The sequence below is a fragment of the Pinus tabuliformis genome, chromosome 2_2 (genome assembly GCF_031772625.1).
Source record: "Pinus tabuliformis cultivar Carrire ecotype Pingquan chromosome 2_2, CPIR1, whole genome shotgun sequence".
NCBI lineage: Eukaryota > Viridiplantae > Streptophyta > Pinopsida > Pinales > Pinaceae > Pinus > Pinus tabuliformis.
This window is the reverse complement of record NC_142300.1, coordinates 1,045,182,321-1,045,206,718: the sequence shown is the minus strand read 5'-3', so window position 1 is coordinate 1,045,206,718 and position 24,398 is coordinate 1,045,182,321.

Below are 24,398 nucleotides of genomic sequence, written 5' to 3'. Positions count from 1 at the left end.
TCAGACCGTTTGGTGTAGGAGTCCCAGCAGTGGGTAGTACGGTATCACCTTGATTGCGGTTGCGCGCAGAGGTGAGTAAGATGTCCTTTTTGGTAGAAAGGGTGTGACATGTGTAGCAAGTCAAGAAAGGTGCATGAATGGCTCTAACACATGGGTGGGGGAATGAGTGTGCCCCTTAGAAACCTGTGACAACACGCAGCTTGAAACGGAACACACGAGAAGAGATACATCACAAGCTGGAAAGCAGGTTAGCCAACGATCCAAAGCTATGGTTAAACCAACAACACATCCTGCTAAGATTCATACAAACATATATAGAAAAGTCCATACATATATGCATAAACAACAACTACATATATCATTAGAGTAACCAAGATAGTTGAAATATAATAACAACATATGCATGAAATGTGCTGGCTTTGTTATATTAAGAAAGTGAAAGATCCAATCAGACATACAACTATGACCAATCACTAGTCCCGACAACAGAACGTTAGAGTCACTACCACCTGCTCCTCCAAAGAGATATACTAGCTCTACACTATGGAGAAGCCAAGGCTCGTTACGATACACTCCAAGCTTTCTCTAAGATACACCTATAGGAAGCTTTGCTCCCAAAAGTGTGTACAATGAGTTATGAGGTTCTATAAAGAGCAAAGGGTGGCGTGACCCTTGACATTCGCCTTTGTGACTCTTCACCTACCCTCATGACTCTTCAACTACTACATGACTGTTACACTCTACTATCGACACTTGGTCTTTCACTTTTACAAGATGTTACATTAAAATCTGCACATGTACCCATGTGAGAGAAAATAGGCTTGAGTAAGCCGTGCAAGATATCACGATGATCGACGGTGGCGAATTTATGCCAAGCTTGGTAGTCTGTTATGGTGTCTGTGTGCTCAATGGTGACATCCGATTGAAAGCACACTCTTGCCTCCATTGCATCTGGGTACACTGATTTGGCACCTATGCCCAACTCATCTGATAACACGCACGTCATAGTCTTGAGTGTAGTTGGACTAGAAACATATTGATGCATATTGTTTGCACTGGTCTCCAAGTCTGTGCTGGTGGTTAGTGCATCAAATCTTCAAAGTACATGTCCAGCTCCAATCGAACTTGGTTCTTTGACTTCGCCTCGGTGAGTGTGCCAATGGATGGGATTGCATGCGTTTGCACAATAACATCCATGCTTCTAAACACCTATGCATGTGAAGCTTGCAAACTGGTAATAAGCTGTGGGAGTTCCTCATAGTTCTCGATATGACTCTGGATGCGTGCCTTCAACTCTATCGCCTTTGGCTTCATCATCTTCGGCCAATACAATGGGGCTCCTTTGTACCTCATTGTCCATGTTTTCATGCGATCGACAAAAGTGTGCAGATTTTACAAGATGCATTCTCTCATAGCATAGCCCTACTGCCAACCATTGAGATGGACAACTGACTTATGCATGGTGACAAATATAGAATACAACGTCCGCATGACTGCTTCAAGAGACAATAATTCATCTAGTATTGCTCTCCTCAACTCTACTCTGGCGTATGTTGTAACCTCTTCTCCTCCCTGCTTGGCCGCTTGTAACTCCTTAGCCATGCACTCATTCTCTGCTATTAAGAATCGAACACTCAAGCTGGTGGCTTTGGTATATTCTCTAGTAGCATCGACCAATGTTGTTGGATGCTTGCGCACATCGGATATGATCACTCATTCTTCAAATTATGCAGGAGATATGTGGACATCCGGAGTAGGCACTCTGCGCGACTACACAACTCTATGTTGTGAATCACTGAAAGATATGTTGTGCATTTCCGCCTCTGGATTGCCTTCAAGGATCTTTGTGTCTCCTTGATCACTTGGGACTTGCTCTACTTCCAGATCTGGTGAAGCCAGTGGGGTGACCTCTTGGTTCTGAGGCATGAGGTCAATATCCTGATCTGACTCTAGCTAAACCATATCCATATCCATCTTCTCTATCATCTGTTCAATCTCTTGAGATAAGTCCTGCTCCTGTGACTTCTCACCTTGTCTTCTCTCTCCCAGCGGCTTGGATGAGTCTATAACCCGTATGGGTGCAATTTAATCAATATGTGCATGCTGCACCTCCTATTTTTCTCGGAGTTGCTGTTGGCATTATGAGACAAGTGTTGTCCTTGATGGCAAATCACGCTGATGACAAATCATAGCGCAGAAGGATAGTAGCAAGGAATTGATGATCAGACTACAAGTATGAAGAGAAAATATATATACGCAGGTTCACTATATACCAAGTAGGGTATACACGTAGGTTCACTATATACCAATTCGCGTATACGCAGGTTCGCTATATACCAAGTAGGGTATACAAGCAGGTTCACTATATACCAAGTCGCGTATACGCAGGTTCGCTATATACCAAGTAGGGTATACACGCAGTTTTATGCACGGAAAAGCGCGTACATGTTGGAAAGCTTACTTTTGGTCCGTGGTAGTTAGTCCTCGGTATTTGAACCTATGATTTTGGACCATGGTATCTCGACAAGTGTGTTGATCCCAAGTATTGGGCTCTTGGTATTGATTTATTATGGTTTTGGACCGTGGTATTGAGCAAGGCCTAAGACTATAAAAGGAGAAGAAGATCATTAGGCAAGTGCATCGAGAAAGTCTTGAATATCTGATGAAGTATGAGATCCAGTATGCAGGTTATGGGTTGATGATGCATTGCTTGATCTGAGCTAAGGAGGGATCTCACCGGTTGATGGAGAACAAGATCTAAGGAGAGATCGGGATCAAATGGTTTGAAATGAACTATCTTTATGATGCTTATTCTAGATCTGCATACTGACGCATGTAATATTCTATAAATGTTATGAGTATGACTGATATCTGGTACAACTGCAAAGTTATAAGAAAATATTTTTAGATCTGTACGCGGGTTGTCTTTGGCAAAAGCGCGTATGTACGCGGGTTTGATTCATCGTAGTAGCGTATACATTATGAAGGATAATATTTGAAGTTGCAGATGGATCTGATGGTTATGGCAGAGTTCTGTTGTCTGCTCTGTGTTCTGGTGACTATGTTATTGACAGGGTTTCAGTGTTTCAGTGATTCAGAAATTGATGATGCTAGTATTGACTGTTTGGTGCTTCAATGATATTTATGGGTCCAGTATGAAAATTGGATGAAACGTGGCCTTTCAGATTATGTGTTGTGCTTCAGGAGTATCCAGTTTGAAAATTTATGAAACGTGGTACCTGGAGGAGAGAAGATTGTAGGCCGACGCCTACGTACTAGTATCTTAGCTAGTACAAGAGCAAAGGGGGTTGGAGCTCCCTTCCAGGAGAGTCTGGAGAACGAGAGAAGGTTGCAGCCTTCTGCAGGTTGTAGCCTGCGTGCTGGTAAAGGACTGCACCCGTACATTGTAAAAGAATTTTCTTAATAAAGAAAGATAGAAACGAATTGCAGCAGGTGGCTTTCACCCACATTGGGTTTCCACCTTATGTCATGGTGTTCATGTGTGCTTCTTGTGTGTGTTGATCTATTCTGTTTTTACTGCACCTGCTTACTGTTCATATGGTTAATGAAGTTCTGATGCACTAACTAAAGATCAACATTTAATGGATTAACTGAATCATAAGTATTTTGGATATACGCTAGTTGCTTTAGACACATCTGCGTATACACTCGGGTTCCCTTGAATGAAGTAGCGTGTATGTATCTAAGTATGGAAATGAAAAAGTTTTATTGATCTGATAATACTGATTCACCCCCCCTCTCAGTATTATTTCCAACAATTGGTATCAGAGCAGGTCCTTTGATAGAAGCTTGATCACTTGAAGGAGATCCATGGAACAATGGGAAAGAAGCTTAAGAAGAAAGCACCTAAGAAAAGGAAGGCATCTCAGAAGAATTATGACAGTGGGAGAATCGATTGGGGATTAGGCATAAGAAGCTCTTCAGATTCAGAATCATTATCAGGTATGAATGTGTTATCCTCTGATGTTCCAGCTATATTTCCGTGTGAAAGAGATTGAAGTGATAGTGAAACTACTGAACTTGCTCTTATGGGTGAACAAGAAAGATATCAAATAGAGGCAGAATTTAAAAGGCTGACAGACAAAATTAGAGATCAACAAGATCTATTGAACAAAAGGGAATGTGACTTCAAAGAAGAAGCGACCAAACTAAAGGCCCAGCTAGAAGAAGGGAACAAGGTAAGAAAACTACTCAAGGACAAGGAAGACCAATGTCAAAAATTGCAGCATGAAGTGACTTCATTAAGAAAAGAAGTCAACGAAAGAAGCACAACCATCAAGAAGCTCAAAGATAGATCCAGCTACTATGAAAATCTTGAAGCTACAATTCTCTCACTAAAAGGAGATCTTGAAGAATCAAAGAAGCAGATTGAAGATCTACATCAAGCAATTGAAAAACAAGACAACGAAGTCATCAACTTAAAATCCTAGCTGGAATGTGCCTTCCGAGTTTGTCAAATGCAGTAGGATCTGAATGAAGAACAAGAAAAGGAGATTCTCAAACTAAGGGAACAAATGGAAGAAGAAAGGAAAGTTGAAGAAGACATGAAGAAGCAATGTCTAGAAAAGGAGGAACAAGTTCAAGTTGAGGTAAATATCTTGAAAGGTAAATTAGAAGAAAAGGATAAACTATTGAGATTTCAAGATAGTACTAAAGCCTTGGATGATATTCTTAGTAGTCAAAGGTCTCCTGCTATCAAGACTGGTCTTGGTTTTCATGAATCTGTTGAAGGTGAATCTAGTTCACAAGGTGAGGCAAGGAACTCTAAAGAGAAATCTAAAATGATCAACAAGAAGATGAAAGGTCAACCCCATCAACAATCAAGGAAAGAAATTCCTCAAAGAAAATCCTTTACTCCTCCTATGAATAATGTTGAATGTTATGGATGTCATAATCTTGGACATGTTGCTGCCAGATGTAGAAGAAGAAGGGTTCAAGACCATCATGCAGAAAGATCATCACATTCAAGGTACTTTAATGGATATTGCTTTGCTTGCAATATGTTTGGTCACAAAGCTGTTGATTGCTACAGGAGGAATATGAAACATGTAAGATGTTATGCATGTAACAAACTTGGACATATAGCAAAGGAATGCAGGAACAAAGGATGGACATCACACCAAAAGGAGAAAACATCATCACACTTGAAGATATGGAAGAAGAAGGAAGTACAGTCAGAAAGATGTGGCACAGCACAATGTACTCAGATACAGCACAGCACAGACATAACAGACTCAGAGGGAGCTGAAAGTGTAAAACTTCAGTATCCTGAATCTCATATGCAAGTTCCATAAAGGGAAGTCGCGTATATATGTGAGTTATACACTGCAAAGTCGCGTATATGTCAGTCTGAGGAAAAGCAGTGGGGACAGGCTCAGAAAAAGGACCTGATATGATTCAGTCTATTATCTGCTCTATTGATTAATAGTTACAGTATGCTGAGGATGTGTGGAAATGTTTTAATACTTGTAAGATGTCTAGAAGCGTTTTGATCCTGACTTGATGATGTCTTGATGCTTATTGTTGATATATGCATGACCAGATCTAACAAATGACACAAGTTGAGGGGGAGCAGATAATCTTCTAATAATGCATTGTTGGCATTACCTTAGAAGCTCTTGGTTCTAGTACTCAAGCTTTTTTTGGTTCAGGTGGATCAGCTGCAGAAAGAAGATCAGAAGGAGAACATGACTGCTGATATATACAGTGATTGACAGATGCTGCTGATAGTAGTTATTGATGATTTGCATAGTCTTGGTATTTCATCTCTATGTCATATATCTCTTTTGTGGTATTTCTTTCATGGTGTCAAGGTCATGTAATGGCCTATATTGGTTTCCCCACTATGCCTGGGATGAAGATGTAATGTAATTGGTTGTCATATGTAAACTTCTGATGTATCCCCACTTAGTTGGGAGGTTGATCCCCACTTGGTTGGGTGAAGGATGTATGTATGAGTCTTTGGTGCTAGGAAGGTCTCTTATGATGTATAGAGTCATGTTCTTTCTTGTAGAACATCTTTTTGCAGACCTTGCTTATAGTCAGGGGGAGCATGAACAGCTAACTTCAACAGTACAGAGACTTGGCATGTACTCAGAGGGAGCATGGACAGATTGGCACACTTTGGCATATACAAAGGGGGAGAACATTTGGAGATTTCAGCAGGTACTCAGGGGGAGTATGGACAGCAGAATGTTTATCAAGGAAAGAGAATATCTTGGTCCACCCTTTGCCCTTGATGTCAAAGGGGGAGAGTGATTTGATGTTGTTGCCATCAAGTCCAAAGGGGGAGATTGTTGGCATTATAATGCATGTGTTGTACTTGATGGCAACCCTCTCATAGAAGAACATCTCACTTACATATAACTAGATCAATCTACAGATGTGACTACATGTATGGGATGCAGGACAGCTCAAAGGAACAAGAAGATCAAGTTCTAAGTGTGACAAGTTAGCCTTGCCATCAAGTCCAAATGGGGAGATTGTTGGCATTATGAGACAAATGTTGTCCTTGATGGCAAATCACACTGATGACAAATCATAGTGCATAAGGATAGCAGCAAGGAATTGATGATCAGACTACAAGTATGAAGAGAAAATATATATACGCAGGTTCACTATATACCAAGTAGGGTATACATGCAGGTTCACTATATACCAAGTCGCGTATACGCAGGTTCGCTATATACCAAGTAGGGTATACAAGCATGTTCACTATATACCAAGTCGCGTATACGCAGGTTCGCTATATACCAAGTAGGGTATACACGCAGTTTTATGCACGGAAAAGCGCGTACATGTCGGAAAGCTTACTTTTGGTCTGTGGTAGTTAGTCCTCAGTATTTGAAACTATGATTTTGGACCATGGTATCTCGACAAGTGTGTTGATCCCAAGTATTGGGCTCTTGGTATTGATTTATTATGGTTTTGGACCGTAGTATTGAGCAAGGCCTAAGACTATAAAAGGAGAAGAAGATCATTAGGCAAGTGAATCGAGAAAGTCTTGAATATCTGATGAAGTATGAGATCCAGTATGCAGGTTATGGGTTGATGATGCATTGCTTGATCTGAGCCAAGGAGGGATCTCACCGGTTGATGGAGAACAAGATCTAAGGAGAGATCGGGATCAAATGGTTTGAAATGAACTATATTTATGATGCTTATTCTAGATATGCATACTGACGCATGTAATATTCTATAAATTTTATGAGTATGACTGATGTCTGGTACAACTGCAAAGTTATAAGAAAATATTTTTAGATCTGTACGCGGGTTGTCTTTGGCAAAAGCGCGTATGTATGCGGGTTTCATTCATCGTAGTAGCGTATACATTATGAAGGATAATATTTGAAGTTGCAGATGGATCTGATGGTTATGGCAGATTTCTGTTGTCTGCTTTGTGTTCTGGTGACTGTGTTATTGACAGGGTTTCAGTGTTTCAGTGATTCAGAAATTGATGATGCTAGTATTGACTGTTTTGTGCTTCAATGATATTTATGGGTCCAGTATGAAAATTGGATGAAACGTGGCCTTTCAGATTATGTGTTGTGCTTCAGGAGTATCCAGTCTGAAAATCTATGAAACATGGTACCTGGAGGAGAGAAGATTGTAGGCTGACGCCTACGTACTAGTATCTTAGCTAGTACAAGAGCAAAGGGGGTTGGAGCTCCCTTCCAGGAGAGTCTGGAGAACGAGAGAAGGTTGCAGCCTTTTGCAGGTTGTAGCCTGCGTGCTGGTAAAGGACTGCACCAGTACATTGTAAAAGAAGTTTCTTAATAAAGGAAGATAGAAACGAATTGCAGCAGGTGGTTTTCACCCACATTGGGTTTCCACCTTATATCATGGTGTTCATGTGTGTGATGATCTGTTCTGTTTTTACTGCACCTGCTTACTGTTCATATGGTTAATGAAGTTCTGATGCACTAACTAAAGATCAACATTTAATGGATTAACTGAATCATAAGTATTTTGGATATACGCTAGTTGCTTTAGACACAGCTGCGTATACACGCGGGTTCCCTTGAATGAAGTAGCGTATATGTATCTAAGTATGGAAATGAAAAAGTTTTATTGATCTGATAATACTGATTCACCCCCCCCTCTCAGTATTATTTCCAACAGTTGCCGCTTCAACTCCTACAACTCCTTTTTTGTTTCTTCTATCCTCTATTTCTCTCTTAGTCTTTACATGATCCTCTTTTCGCGATGTCGCCTCTTAGCCTCAATCTCCCAAGATTCTTTCATCACAAGTGGGTCTTCTTTGAACTTATACCTTTTCTTTGCCTCTGCACTGCCAACAACCTTTCTCTTTCCTTTGTCACGGGTAGGTCTGCTACCCTCCACTACTGCTGATGATTTTACTCTCTGAGATAATGCTTCCCTCTACTTTGCTAACCACTCTACAACTATGCCAACTGGTTCATTGAGCCTGGAGAAGTGATAGTAGTATCTCCATGGGTCTTCGTCAGGCCAATGACACGCCCCGTGGATCCAATGAAATTTCACTCTCGCACAATGGTCCTTCACCAAGCAATGCAAGTCATATGGATTGAAGCTTTCGGTGCCAAAGGTGAATCTCTTGAAATCCTCCTTCTCGACCTCAGCATGATTGAGATTCTGAATCTCATACAACCTGATCCGCAAAGGAAGAGCGGGTCAAGGTGCCTTCTTCTTCCTATGCAGTCTCGTTGACAACCCTGTCGAGATGTGATATGACACCTCTTGCATGATGAGCTTGTCAATGGAAAAATTTGGTAAAACATGCGAAGCCTTCTCCGCGCTGTACATACGTATGAAGGTACCAAGGGGTGTGGCATACTAATATGTTATGTCGATCAATGCCTCCATCATTGCTTGTGACATGCAAGGTGAATCCTGCTCAAATATCATTTTCTATACGGGGGTTACAAAGTGGTATGACAACTGTATGATAAATCCACGGAAGATGCATTGAGAGAACAATATGCAATAAGTGTGCACAGAGGTTTTTTAAGGTGTCCATGCCCAACCCAAGCTTGGGAACTAATGACGGGCATAGACTCCATCCAGTATGTAAGCGAACATGTATATCTTCGCTTGCTCACCGTTGGGCGGATGTCGGGATTCTGTCACTTATTCCTTCAACCTGAGAGCCAACATGTCAGACCAATTGCAAGGACTTCCTTTGCTGGCCAGTTGGTCCAACGCGATCACCCAACTCTGTGGGAAGGTCTCTGTGCTCTCTTGGCCATATAAGCGACATACAAAGATGACCAAGTACTGATATGCCTTCCGTAGTATCTTTGTCTTGTAAACCTAGCTGGGTGTTGTACTAAACTTGGATGGCTCATTCGCCCAACTCTTCAAGATATCTCTTTAGTTTTCACTGCTACTAGGTCTGCTAAAGGGTTTCTCCATCGTGATCACCGACTATGGCAAGTGATACATCACCTGAAAGTCCTTTGCCCTAAAGGTAGCAAGCTATGGTCCACTGGCACTATTAAACACCATTGTTTCAGGATCAATATGCGAGACAATCCAGTGGATCATGTCCGCGCATGGAAACGTAGGATACCTGCATGCAATCCGTTACAAGCCAATATTGTGAATGTTGACATAGACCTTGCGGTCTTCCAGATTTTCCTCAAATGTGCCTGAGAATGTATCATTGATGTCCTGCCATTTCATCTTGATATCTTTGTCTATGAACAACTTGGTGTCTTCCTTGATAGGCAATCTCATAGACACTTGTTCAACTGCATCTCCAGTTGTACTTTCCACGATGTCCTTTGACCCTGCTCTCTTTGAGGCCATTGAACCCGTACTACTAAGAGACAGACACACACATGTGATACTTGGAGACAAAGCAACACTAATGGCAAGCAATCTGTCAATTAAAAACCAAAACAAATTTGAGGACTGTCATGCAACATACCTAGGTGACTGACTGGGAAGATTGCGCAATTTTCACCTGGAGGCTGGGAGACTGACTGTCAAAACTATGCAAGGCACAGTTTGGACTGTCAGGAGGTTGACTGACTACTGAAACTATGCAATGCATAGTCTAGGCTGGCCTGCTGAGGACTGAAACTGCGCAATACGTAGTTTCAGTCAGCAATGACATGCAAACCCAGCAACTGCATTGCGTAATTTCTGGGTCCAAAAAGGCACTGCCTCCCAGAATTGCGCAAATTAAGCCTGGAGGCTAGTGATGAACCATATTTGCGTAGTTTCTGGAGGGAAGGTAGATCCTCCACACTCAAAAGTGCGCATTGCTAGCTGGGCAAGGCAAGGTCTGGGCCAAGGCATCCTAGACCTGCCGATGGATGATTGAAAACATGAAAAGTTATGAATGCATGCGAAGCTGAGTGTAAATAAGAGTGAATGATCATGCATGAAAATAGTGAGTGTAGGATTCAGAAAATGGGAGAACAAGCATGTGTGTGAAGCGAGTCGCTGCAACAATGATCATTAGTGCAGAAACAATGTCATGCATGCGACAACAGTGAGATGCAATGAAAAACTGAAACAATGCTTCTACAAGCTAACATGCATCAAAATGAAAATAGGTGTTCAAAAAAACCAAGCAAACAACATTCATACAAAGAGAAATACAAAAACATACAAAAAAGAAGTAAAAGACATGAAAAGCAGACTTACCCGGAAAAAGCTGAGCTGAATGTGCCGAAGACTCCTAGATGTGATGTGGGATGTCAGAGCTCCAAGATTGATGTGAGGAATGAACTCTATAATGTCGAATAAATAAGTTTGATAAGGATGAGGCTTATGATGCGCATGCCACAAATCTAGGAAAAAGTGACACTTGGCGGGAAGTTTCTAAAACGATCTTTGCATGTAACCTCCAACTGCTAAAAATAGATCCCTAAAATATAGGGATGATTTTTTCTTTTTTCTTTTCGAGGAAAGCAGCCCATGTATGCAAATCAAGATTGCTCAGTCCTAGGGGGAACTGGTCAACTTGAAAGCACATGCAACAACCTGCAAGCCTAGGAAAGATAATTGCACAGTTTCTAGGCTGAGCAAGACTGGCTGTCCCTCTTGCATTGCGCAATTTCTGGACTGAAGCCCTGGCTATCAGTCAGAATTGCACATTTTTTGAGCTGAAGCCCAGTGTTGGATTGAATTGCACATTTTCCAGAGGGAAGGTTTCCTGGCTAGATTGCGCATTTCTAGAGCCAGCTGGTAGCCCAGTTCGATTGCGCAATTACTAGAGGGAAGTCTAGTTCCCCTCCAGAATTGTGCAATTTTCTAGGTGAGCACCTCATCCATAAAATGGTTAAGTTTGGAATGTCAGCCTGTGTGTGGGAGGCAAACAAGTTAACCAGCACATGCTGGTAAGCCATTGAAACTCAGCTGAAGCCTATGTACTTGGATAGTGCAAGACATGCTGCTAAGGATGGTTGGTAAGGAGGCTCCAAAACGAAGCTAAGTCAAAATTTTGGAGGGTTTTTGTAGGCAATACAACAGATGTTTTCGATAGTCAATGACGTAACCAAATCTCATGTCCTGCACTTGAACCTTTAATGGCTTCGAGGTGGTGGTTTGTGGTGAAATTTAATGGTGAGATGATTTTTGCAGTGTGTGGGAGCTTCGGTAGTGGGGTTAAATTGATGGAAAAAGATAAGATATCTTGGCTATGGCCTCCATGGCACTTGTACATCTTATGGCATGGTTGGATTAATGGCCTGAGTTGGGAAAATAACTCTGATAGGAAAATATTCATTAGCTTTGACTAGGGTACTACTCAGGGTATTTATTTGCACCAATACTCTAAAGAGAGAAAGGCGTATCAATTCTAGTCGCCAGGTGGTGGTTCAAGATGTTTAGGAAATTCTTAGGTGTCGAGGTTCTCTTTGCTAGAACATGAGGTCAAATTCTCTCTCAATTATGCCCTTCTACCCATATTTATTTGATGAGGTGCATAGTGGGTCGTTTTAGGCCTATCGAAAGATCTAAAATTCATACTCTATGGTCGGGAATTCAACCTCAACTCGGGCTTCCATAGGAGGTCCCTTGGTCTTGTTGAATTTATTATTGCACTTAGGCACTCTCCTACTTAGTATCCTGTGCCCCTCCAATCCCCCAAGGGGCTTCTTAGTTGTCCCAAATCGCCCCTTTGGCCTTTTTACCGATTTCTAACCCTCCTAACATCCGTTATGTTGAGCTCGAGACCCTCCAACAATAGGCCCACCCTGATCACTGGCTCTATTCTGGTGTAATTTGCATGATGAAACTTTGGTAGGACCCCTCTAGCATCGTTGGTGATAACGACAAAGGAAATAAACAACCACAACAAGTTGAGTACCTCCCCACTGAGATCCTGAACCTACATTGGATTGTTCATCATCAATTAAACACAATTATGTTCCTCATAGAAGAAATTCAATCTCTCTGCTCCAAATTCAACCTTCAGGAAGACAAAGTGGACAATTTGTGTAGACAATTAAATGAGCTTCAACTGCAGTTTGAAACAGATGAAAATCAGAGCTCCACAACCAATTCTCCCATCCAACTTCCAGGACATTTGTTAATCAATTTTAATAGACCCCCAACAAATGAACACTCTCCCTTCAGTTTATGAATTCCCCATGTAAATATGTTTGTTGTTAGGTCAGTTTGACAGAATTTATGTCTACCACTATTATGGTGTAGGTCAATATTTTGTAGTAGCAATCTTCTAATGTGAAATTTTGGTATTTTTCTCTAGTTCTTCCTTGAAGAAATAAATGTATGAAAAAAACATGTAATCATCTCCTGAGTATTTTGCTGCAACGAGGTGTAGACTTAATAACAAAACTACTCATTTTTGTTAACAAATAAAAATTAATTTAATAATCAATAATTATTAGGTGGATGGTAGGGACTTAACCTTCACAAAATATTTTAGAATATTATTGGTAGTAATTACAAATAAAAGGATGAGATTCCTCTCAAAAGTATTTATAACTTTTCTATCCTTTTAATTAAATTGATTAAGAAAAAACAACTCATATGTGATATGAATATGAGTTATGGTTGTTTGGGTATGTAGTATTACTAAGCCATGTTATTGTAACAAAGTCTATTTACAAGTTAAAAATCTCCATGATAAAGTGGAGTGAGTCTCCATCGTCGAATCTTGTTAAACATAGATGACATTCGAAAAATCAGCAAGAACTAGATTCCCACCCTTACTTCGAGATTTGCTTCCTCCTGAAGATTCTCTTGATACTTATCCTCTATAATTAATCCTTTCTTTTCATTTCGCTTGTATTTACAATTCTTTGTTGATCTTATTTGTTATCTATTTTTTAATTTCGGTTGATTTTTTTTTTTTTTTTTAATGATTACTTCTGCATTACATTCCTTTTAGGTTTTATTTGTTTGAATATTTTTTGTAGTCAATTTTATTTAAAATCCAGTACAAATTTTAAAAAACCATAGGTTTATTTAATTTGCAAATATTGAGTGACTCAAGGGTTTTTCAAGGTGAATCCATTTGTGCAGGCAAAAGTGTATTTTAAACAATAAGAAATCACAATCTCACTAGAAATTGTATTGTGAGATTTCGACCAAAAAACCTTTTCATCTATTACTTAGACTACGCCTATATCTAATTTGTCTCCTCTACGATTAACCTTCATTTTATATATATTTTTAAGTTATTACAGGTTATATTAATTGTCTTTAGGGTTTATATTAATATTTTTTTGGAATTTACTTTTTGAATGTTTATTTGACCTAACGTTCATTGATTTTGTATCCATTTTTTTACTTTTTGTTAGGTTTCTTCCTTAGTATCTCTCATGTATTTATTCAATTAGGCCTGGTCAGATTTATGAAGATGAGCCATACTTGTTGGCTTGAAACGTAGACTTAAATAACACATTGTGATGGATCTATAAGAATTAAATCAAAGTTATTCACATCACAAAAGCCTTAACTCAGTATTAAAATTGTAACTGAGATAGTATGTGCTTTCATGCATGTGATTAAGGTTAAATTGTATATATATATGGGGTTAAATGTTATTAAAAATATATAATTTTATTAGAAATAGTTTTAATGATGCTTAAAAGGGTATTGGTTGTCTTGTAAACACTATTTAGGTTTAAATTACTATTTTTCAATGAAATAAGTGTTAAAATTACTTTTAATTGGCTAAGAACTTGTTTTCTTTACACATAACAAAATAAGTAATGGTTTGAAACCAAACAACATCTACCTTTTAAAAACGTTAATAAATTATTTTAAATATCATAATTTTTTTGAATAATAATAATGAATTAGTATGTATTTACAAAGAAAAATATTAATAAATATTTTAGCATGAAGATTTTCATAGTCGTTAACTTGATGTTGATGTAAGCTTTTGGTAAACTCTGTGTGGTGTTCATTATTGTGCTCGATACTCAGGTGAACATTTCACCAATCTATAGAAAGATAAAGTGTTCACTCGAAACATGAGACACAATAACGAATACCACACACATTTTACCAAAATCTTATATCAACATTAATGCATATTATTATTTATATATAAATAAATAATAATATATTTTATTATTTTAAATAACGAAACATATTTTTTTATTAAACTAAACTAAATAATAATCATAATATTAATAAATGTTAAAAAACATGGAAGAGTTGCATGAACTTGTAGTTTAAATTAAACAAAATAACGAGAATAATATCAATGAAATAATGGAATATGGATAGTGATAGAAAGAGTATTCAATAAAAAACGACTTGCAATTTGAATTGAGCATGATAATAGAGATAATAATCATGATGTTGGTGGAATATTGAATTATCAATGGACATTAAGGAGTATTGCATGGGCAACTCTTTTTAACATAAAAGTGAGAGATTATGAATTACATTCTCCATATTTTAAGATGACACAAGTCCATATTCTCCTTGTAAGAATGATAGAAGTCCTTTCATGACCCTCGATGGGAACCTTTATAAAATTATCACGATGTACTATTGGGAACCTTCTAAAAAGAATACTCTCTTCCATTAATCATTATTATCAAAGTGATTATGATTTCGTTTGAACATTCACTTATTAACCCATCATCTATTCAAGTTATATCATATGGGTTTCTTTGATCCTCATGTATACAAACTAAGATTCCACCTCAGCTAACCTAGGGCGTGTTTACATCAAATTTTAAAAGTATATTGAGTGGTGGTAATTTAATTTTGTATGGGTTTAATTTTTTTAAATCAAATTCTTCTATAAAATTGCCACTAACATTATATAGCTTTTGAATAATTATAACTTAAAAATGGAAGATGTGCATAACAACCATATAGCATGTGACTTGTTAAATAAAAAAGCTTCGGGTTAATGTTATAAAAATATTATTATATTTTTAAAAATATATACATAAGACATAATTTAAAAAAAAATTATATGGTTTATAATTTAATAATGTCAACATTATTGGAAAAAGAGTACTAGTAGTTTTAGAAATTCATTGTGTCATTAAGGTTAAATGTGGTACTTTAAAATTGTGCGGTTAAAGTTAAATGTGGTATTTTAAAATTTAAAGTTTGGATGGGTAGGTTATGAATCCATCTTTTTTTATTGGATAGAGTGTGATGAACATGTAATTAGCAATGTTAAATTTAATTAAAGTTGATTCCATCAATAAGTCACTATTCTAAAAAATATAGTGGAGAGAGAGTTAAGTCAAGAAGGAAAGGTCTTAAAATTAGTCCCACTACATGTAATGATTCATTATAATAGAATCCTTCTTCCCCATCTTTCTTGCTTTCATATTTTTATGGTGTATTTTATTTGTGCATTATTGGGCGTTATCTTTAATGGTTTTCGTCAATGTTCCATATACCTATAAAACTAGTTCCTTGATGAAATTCTTGTTGGAGTGTTAGGTTAAGTTAATCTTATCTCAACATTCAAACCTCTCCAAATACCATCCCCAAGATTTGGATCAATGGTATTAGAGCAGTCTTCTCTCTACTCCTTTTCTTTGTATATCCCTAATAACGATAGGCTACAAATAGAACTTGTAATATGCTTGACCTGTAGAAAATATCAGAAGAGCGAATATTCAAGCGATACCATATAAAATAACACAATGAGATGTGAACAATAGAAATATTTTAATAAGATATGCAGAAATATTGTTCACTTGCCTCTTCAAGGGGCAACCTCCGGTAGAGCAGAGCTCAATTACACAACACAAGACAAGCCTTTCCTTACTATCTTTGAAATTATATAAACCCAAAACCCTAACTACTCGTGGTCCCTTACCTATTATGGGTTAACCAATTTATTTATTAACTATGGCTTGTTGTAACTAATTGTGGTCCCTTTTTTATAATGTAGGTCAATCACTTACAATGCTTACGGATTTATTTATTAGACTAACTAATCATGACACTTACAGTGCCTCTTGGGCTTACTACATTAATAAAGGGGTTAGGGTCAGACCCTAACATGCCCTCCCCCTTCAGAAACAGACTTGTCATCATGGCTGAAGTTGCAGAAATTTCTGAAGAATAGTTGTTGACTCCCATGTCACATCTTCTGGTAATGTGTCTTTCCACTGGATGAGGACTTCCTTGATAGTGCGGTCATGGATATGTCGTTCCTTGGAATTGAGGACTTATTTCGGCTGAAGCAAAATAAATCCTTCCTCATCTAATTCAGGAAGGGTGGTTTGAACCTTATAATTATGCCCCATGACTTTCTTGAGACAGGAGATATGGAAGATGGGGTGGATTTGGAAGTGGTTGAAATTGCTAGTTTGTAGGCGATGGAGCCAATTTGCTGAACCACCTGATAAGGCCCATAAAATTTTGGAGCTAAATTTTGGAATCCCTTTTCTTTGAGTGACATCTTCTTATAAGGCTAGAGTCAAAGGATCACTTGGTCACCCACTTGAAAAGATAGTTCTGAGCGATTTTGGTTGGCTTATTGCTTCATTTGGTTTTGTTCTTCATTGAGATTATCCTTTAGAAGAACGAGAGTAGTAGCTTGGTTCTGAAGCAACTTATCCATTTCTTGGAATTTGGAAGATCCTGGAAGATAAGAAGTTGGAAAAGGTGGGAGTTGTCCATACACCACCTCATACGATGTGATCTCGGTCATTTCATGATAATTAGTATTATACCACCATTCCGGTAAAGGTAACCATTACACCCATTGATGTTCTCTGTCCAAAGAAAAAAACCATAGGTAGGTTTCCAAACATTTGTTTACCGCTTCAATTTGACCGTCTGTCTGAGGGTGATAAGATGTACTCATTTAGAGTTATGTGCCATGTATCTTGAAAATATCCTATCGGAAATTGCTGATGAATGCAAGATCTTGATTAAACACAATAGAGGTAGGTATGCCAAGCAATTTGAAAATTTGATGCATGAAGACCCGAGCCACCAGAGCTAGAGTGAACGGGTGCACTAAGGCAAAAAAATGGGCTTATTTGAAGAGTCGATCACTACCACCATGATGACCGATTTGTTTCCTGATTTAGGGAGACCAATAATGAAGTCCATGGAGACATCCATCCATATAGAAGCAAGTAGTGATACTGGTTTTAAGGTTCCTAGTGTCTTCACTATGTCCCCTTTGTTGCATTTACATACATCACATTCAACCACAAATGTAAGAATGGCTTGTTTCATCCCTTCCCCCAAAAAAGAGCAGTGGGCATGAGCATAAGTATTTTGATAGCTTGAATGTCCTACAATGGGAGAGGAGTGCAACTCCACTAGGATGTGTGGTTTGAGAGTGGAGTTAGGGAAGAGAACCACACGATGTTTATATCAAAGAATATTTGCTTGACAAGTGTAACCCGCGAGAGGGTTAGGATCCCTTTGTAACCTTTGGATTAGACAGGAAAGATATGGATGGGAAAACTAGTCATGACGAGCCTCCTCAATCCTAGATGGGATGGGGAAAGATAGGGATAAGAGGGTACCTTCTTCCTCATATTTTTGAGATAAATCATCTGCCACAACATTGTCATGACTTTTCTTATAGAATATCTCATATTCAAGGCCCAACATTTTGGTAAGCCATTTGTTTTGTTGTGGCGAGGATAAGCGCCAGTCTAAGAAATAATTCAGACTATGGTGGCCAGTTCTTATCTGGAAATGAAGTCCAAGTAAGTATGGTCTCCAAGTTTCTACTGCATGTAATACAACCATCATTTATTTCTCATAAGTGGATTGACCCAAATTATTGCCACCTAATCTTTAGTTGGTGGAGGTGATTGGTCGACCTTCTTGCGTTAAGACTGCTCCAATACTTGTACTTGAGGAATCACATTCGATCACAAAGGGTTTTGTAAAATCTGGAAGAACCAAAACTGAGGTGGAAGACATGGCTTGCTTGAGATCCAAGAAGGACTGTTGAGTTGTGTCTGTCCAAGTGAATGCATTTTTATTGAGAAGACTCATTAGGGGTACGATAGTGCATCCAAAATTTTTGACAAATTTACGATAGTATCCTATGAGACCCAAAAATCCCTTTAGACTTTTCAAGGTCCGAGGTTGTGGCCAATCTTGCATTTCCTGAATATTTTTGGGGCCCACTCATACTCTTGCACAACTAAAAATGTGTCCCAGGTATTCCACCTCTTCCATTCCAAAAGAATACTTGGACAATTTGAGAAATAATTTATTCTCCTATAGAAGTATACAAGACTTGGTCAACATGTTGAAGATGTATTTCCCATGTTTTGTTGTAGAGAGTATATCATAAAAAAATACCAAGGCAAACTTTCTGAGATATGGCTTGAGAAGGTGATTTATGAGACTTTGAAAGGTGGAAGGTGAAATAAAAAAACCAAAGGGCATAACTAAAACTTCATAGTGACCTTCATGGGTTTTGAAAGCTATCTTGGGGATGTTTGGTACTTTCATTATGATTTGGTGATAGTTCGAACGAAGATCCAACTTGGTAAATAATTTGGTGCCAGAGGGTTTATCTAGGAGATCATCAACGACTGGAATAGGAAACTTTTCCTTGATGATGAGCTTATTAAGGGTGCTGAAATCGGGACACATGTGCCATTCCCCATCCTTCTTTAGGGCCATGACCAAAGCGAAGAATAAGGGCTAGTGCTAGGACGAATCATACCTACTTCTAGTAGCTCCTTAATAATATTTTCAATTTCATTATTTTGTGCAAATGGGTACCTATAGGGTTGTACATTAGGAAAATGACTACCCAAAATAAAAGGGATGCTATAATCATGCTCACCTCAAGAGGGGGTTAGTTCCTTGGGTTTTTCAAACACTTATTGATGGTGACTCAACACATTTTTCATGTCTAGATGAATATCAACAGGGATGGATTCAATAGCTTGAATTGCATTGAATTGAGCAACTACCCCATGGTGTCCCCTTTTTAGAAGCTTCTCCATGTATGTGAGCTAATGATAGTGGGAGTGCCTACCTGGAGCCCACGAAGCATATGAGTGTTCCCATTCTGTTTGAAGCTCATATATAGTTCTTGGAAGTCCATGGTAATAGGGCCTAGTGTGTGCATCCATTCAGCTCTGAGGACGATGTCACATCCTCCTATTTTAATGGAAAACATGTGTGTTTTAAGGTGGTAGTCCCCCATATGGAGCTTTATGTTCTCACAATGACCTTCATAGTTCATGGTCCTCCCATATGCTATAAGGACCTGAAGATTGGACACTACCCTCACAAAATAATGCACTGCCTCAACAACCCTTTTATGGAGAAAATTATGCGTGCTGCCACTATCAATTAATACCACCACTAGTCGATGCTTAATAAAGCCTCTAATTTTAAGCGTTTGTGGAGAAGAAATGCCTAATAATGAAAATAGAGATATAGTTGGTTCCTCAGGGGGTGTTGCAATATCTGTTATAGTATCTTGGGGTTCCACTACTTCCTCCTTAGATATGTCATTGGGTTGGGTTAGAACCATCAAATTTGTGCATGTCAATCTTGGGTGTCTTATTGAAAGAATATTGGTGACCCCCATGGAAATTATGATATATCTCATAGTGATGGTGGCTAGATTCTCCTTCTAGGTGGGAATCGACCTTGTCCCCCTTCCCGATGGGTGTTTTCTCCTTGAGTTATGGTATGAAGTTATCCAGGACCTGTGTAATTGAATCTTGGATTTTAGTGGTGAGGTTTGCTTCGATGTCATCCACTTTTTTCTGGAGGCTTTCCATAACCCTCGAAGTTACCATACACTAGCCCATGTCAAAATTTTGGTTTACTTCAAATTAGTATGGCTATAATGGGAATGATGCAAGGATTCTTTTGATGTCTTACAAACAGTTCTAAAAAATTTTGGATCGTAGGGAAAAAACAAAATGCTTACTAGCAGATGGTATCATTGCGATTAACTTGCCGTCATGAGTCACATGGTCTAGGTCTCTTCCTGATCTGGGTGGATATTGGTGGCCACCCACCTATCCCACCTAGACCTCCATTTAGTTTCATTTTTTTCCTTGTTTATTTCAGCATTTACTATTTTTAGCAGTGTTTCGGGTCCTGAACTTCTGGAGTAGTTTTGATCCCCTAATGTCGTTTTTTTAAGGTCCTCTTCAGGGCAATAGTCAAAGGCATGGGCCTGCATAAAATCTTGCATTACTCAGAGAGTCCTTTCCAATAAGGTATTGTGCGTTTCAAGCAGAGGTAATATGTTATTCTCCTGGGAAGTTGGTTGCCCAACTAACCCAAATGGGGCCCACCAACTCTTGGTGTTACATCTCCTGTGGTTAGGGTTTTGGTTGTTTAGGTTTTTTCATGTTTTTCAATAATAAATAGGCCTTTGAGCCTCATTGTAACATAGTTCAGAGGCATGTAGCCACCACATATCTTCTTAGAGATAAGTTGCCATCGCATGAGCTTGTCTATTTCCATTTTGTTTGTAAGCATACTTCAGTATTTGATATTAATGAAATGAAGTGTTATTTCTATTGCATCTTTGTATTTATGGTTATATCTCTAATTTTTTGTGTTCCTATATAATTTCATATCAGTGGTATCAGATCGATTTTCTCTTTCTCTGTTTTTCTTTGCATGTCCCCAACGAGGTTGGGATATAAGGATTTAGGGCTTGAATTGGTCGAACCTTTGCAAGACCAGCCTCGCAAATCCCGACGGAATCCCATGGGGGACGAAAATAAAGATGAGGGGGCAAGAGATCCTCTCAAAATCTTTCTCAAACAAGCTCTCGAGTGACAAAGGAAAGTGATGATGGACAACTTTTCCTAGATCCTTTAGTGGCTACCCAAGAGCGACATATCTACTTCCAACAGCTACTTTGGAAGCACCACACCCTTTAAGGTACAAATTAACTTTGACATTCCCATAATTAAGGGTCAGATAGATGTAGATGTCGTAGATAAATGTTTAAATCTGCCAGAAGGATATTTTTTTGTTCATGATTTTTCCAGCTGAGAAAATATTACTTTTTCTCTTCTCAAAGCCGCCCCCCACTTCAAGGACTGGTGGGAAATTTACTGTGAGGAGAAGGATGAAAGTATGCCCTCAATATTTTCGGTCATGCACACTTTGGATTCGTTCTAGGATGCCATCAAGGAGAAATACTACCTTGTCAAGAGATATGAGGATAAATACATAAAGTGGACCACGCTGTGACAGGGAAGGGACCAAGACATGCCAAAGTTTACTAATGTTTTTCATACCCTTCGCACGAGGTTGGGTATCAAGGATTTTTAGAAACATTTGGTACTCAAGTATTGCGACTGCCTACACAAGTACATAAAAGATGGGATGGAGTTCCTAGACATCTCCTCGCTCAACACGACATACCAAAACACTGTCAAGATTGAGTAGAAGCTTAAATAGAAAAAACAAGACTTTGGATCTGCGAATCCTAAGTAAGGGAAAGGCGCCCCCAAACCACAAAGCAAAGGGAAAAGCCAAGGCAGGGAGACCCAAGACAACCCGCAAAAGACACAAGTAAAGAACAACACCATGAAGACAAAGAAGGACAGGGGAAATTGGTGTGAGTTCCATAAGAGCTCCACTCACAACACAATTGAGTGTCGGGCCGAGGAGTCACTAGTGGCCGAGATGAAGGCTTTTGAGTCCAATGCATGTTCTGACTCTTAGTTAGAACCCGACAATGGGAATGACAAAGGGAAGCAGATCATTGATGCGAAGCCGAGTGCCACTATGGCTACCATTAAGATCCAGAAGATTGAGCTTGAAGATACAAAAGAGGGGGGGAACCTATTCCACTCACAGATGTGGGTGAATGGTTATCTACTGTAGTTCATTGTCGACAACGGGAGCCAAAAGAACCTCATTTCAGCAGAGGTCGTGAAGCGGCTGGGTCTACCCACTACAACAAATCCTCATTTGTACACCATCGATTGGCTTCACCAAGGATGAGATCTCCACATCAGCCAATAGTGTCGCCTTCCCTACAACATCAAGCCCTTCATGGATGAGGTACTGTGTGATGTTGCTCCTCTTGAAGTATGTGATGTATTATTAGGAAAACCATACTTATGGAAGCAACATGTTGTATATGAGTCTAGACCTCTCTCTGTTATTATTTATTTGGGTACTAAGTTATGCAAGATACCGGAGGTAGCCCCACCTACCGCCATCTCTTGGATCTCTACTAAGCAATGCAGTAAGGTAATCTCCCAGACTGGGAAAATTGTTTTCTTTCTGATTCGCTCTCAAAATAAGGTGAAGGTCATAGCCACATCCATGGCCTCGGGAAGGGTTCCTCCAAGCAGCAGAAGCAGGTGGATATGATCATGGAAGAATACATGGACATCTTCTCCTCACCCACAAGGATACCCTTGCATTGTCAGGTCAAGCATTCATTTGATATGACTCCCGAAGCATGAAGCATGAAAACTGAAAGCTTGTTGACTTGAATGTAAAAATACACAAGAGGTATTTATAATAATAATTTATTAATATATATAAAAATGTACAAGTGATGAATGTTACAATGAGGACCAACATATATATACCTAAGCAGGTGTCCTTTCATGATTGGGCATGTCTTTTAGACATGCCTTTTCCCTTAACTTAATGACTATTTAACATAATCAATATTTGATTATTTAATATTTACATTTATTTACTTGTTATGAATTATATTCATAACAAAGCACCTCTACCCATTAGGCTGATATATCGCCGCTCCATTCTAGAAAATGAAGAGATCAAGCAGCAAATCTAGGAGTTGCTGCAAAAAGGGCACATCCGACTAAGTTCCTCACCTTGTGGGAGCCCAATTGTACTTGTACAGAAGAAGGATGGGACCTAGAGGCTCTGCATTGATTATCGGGCACTAAAAGAAATCAATGTCAAGAACAGGTATCCAATCCCACAGATTGATTGGCCAATTATTTTAGTAAGTTCGATCTGAATTTTGGTTATCACCAGGTTCCAATAGAGCCCACAGATGTATGGAAGTTTGCCTTTAAATCCAAGGAAGGCCTTTTTGAATGGTTGGTTATGCCCTTCGGGTTGACGAATGGCCCTGCTACTTTTATGAGGATAATGGATGTCATCTTGCAGCGCTTCACTAACTCATTCATGATGGTTTATTTGGACAACATCCTCATCTTCAGCAAGAGTTGGGAAGAACACTTGCAACACATTCGACAGGTCCTTCAAAACCTTTGGCAACACAAACTGTGTGCCAACTTGGAGAAATACATGTTTGGCATGAGGCAGGTCCAATACTTAGGTTACATCATAGATGAGCGTGGCATGCATGTGGACCCGACCAAGATCCAAGTCATTTTGGATTGGCCAACCCCGACCACTATAATGGAGCTTTGCAGTTTTTTGGGCCTTGCAATTTTCTATCGAAGGTTCATATTTTGATTCTCCCATATCACTTGGCCTTTGAGTCAGATTATGATACGGATTTAAGCAAGAACGCAACAAATTACAAAGATAACCATAAATACAAAGATACAACAAAAATAATACTTCATTTCATTAATGTAAAATAATGAAATATGCTTAAAAACAGAAATGGAAATAAACTAGCTCGGGCGATGGTAGCTTATCTTTGAGGAGAGATGTGGCGACTACCTGCCTCTAAACTGTCTGACAATGAGGATCGAGGGCCTATTTATTGTTGAGAAACAATGGAAAACCCTGAACATCCAAAACCCTAACCCTAGGAGATGAAGCGCCAAACTATGGGCCCCGTTTTGGGTAAATTGGTACATCAACTTCCTGGGGTCGTAACTTTGGCATATGATCTCCATTTGACGCGCACAATACCTTGATAGAAATATCTATTCGAGGAATACAACTTTGGTATGAGTGATTTGTGTTGCTCCCAAATTTCCCAAAAAATTTCGTTTAGGGCCTCAAAATGGCTCCGGAAGTTCAGGGCCCGAAAAACTGCCAAA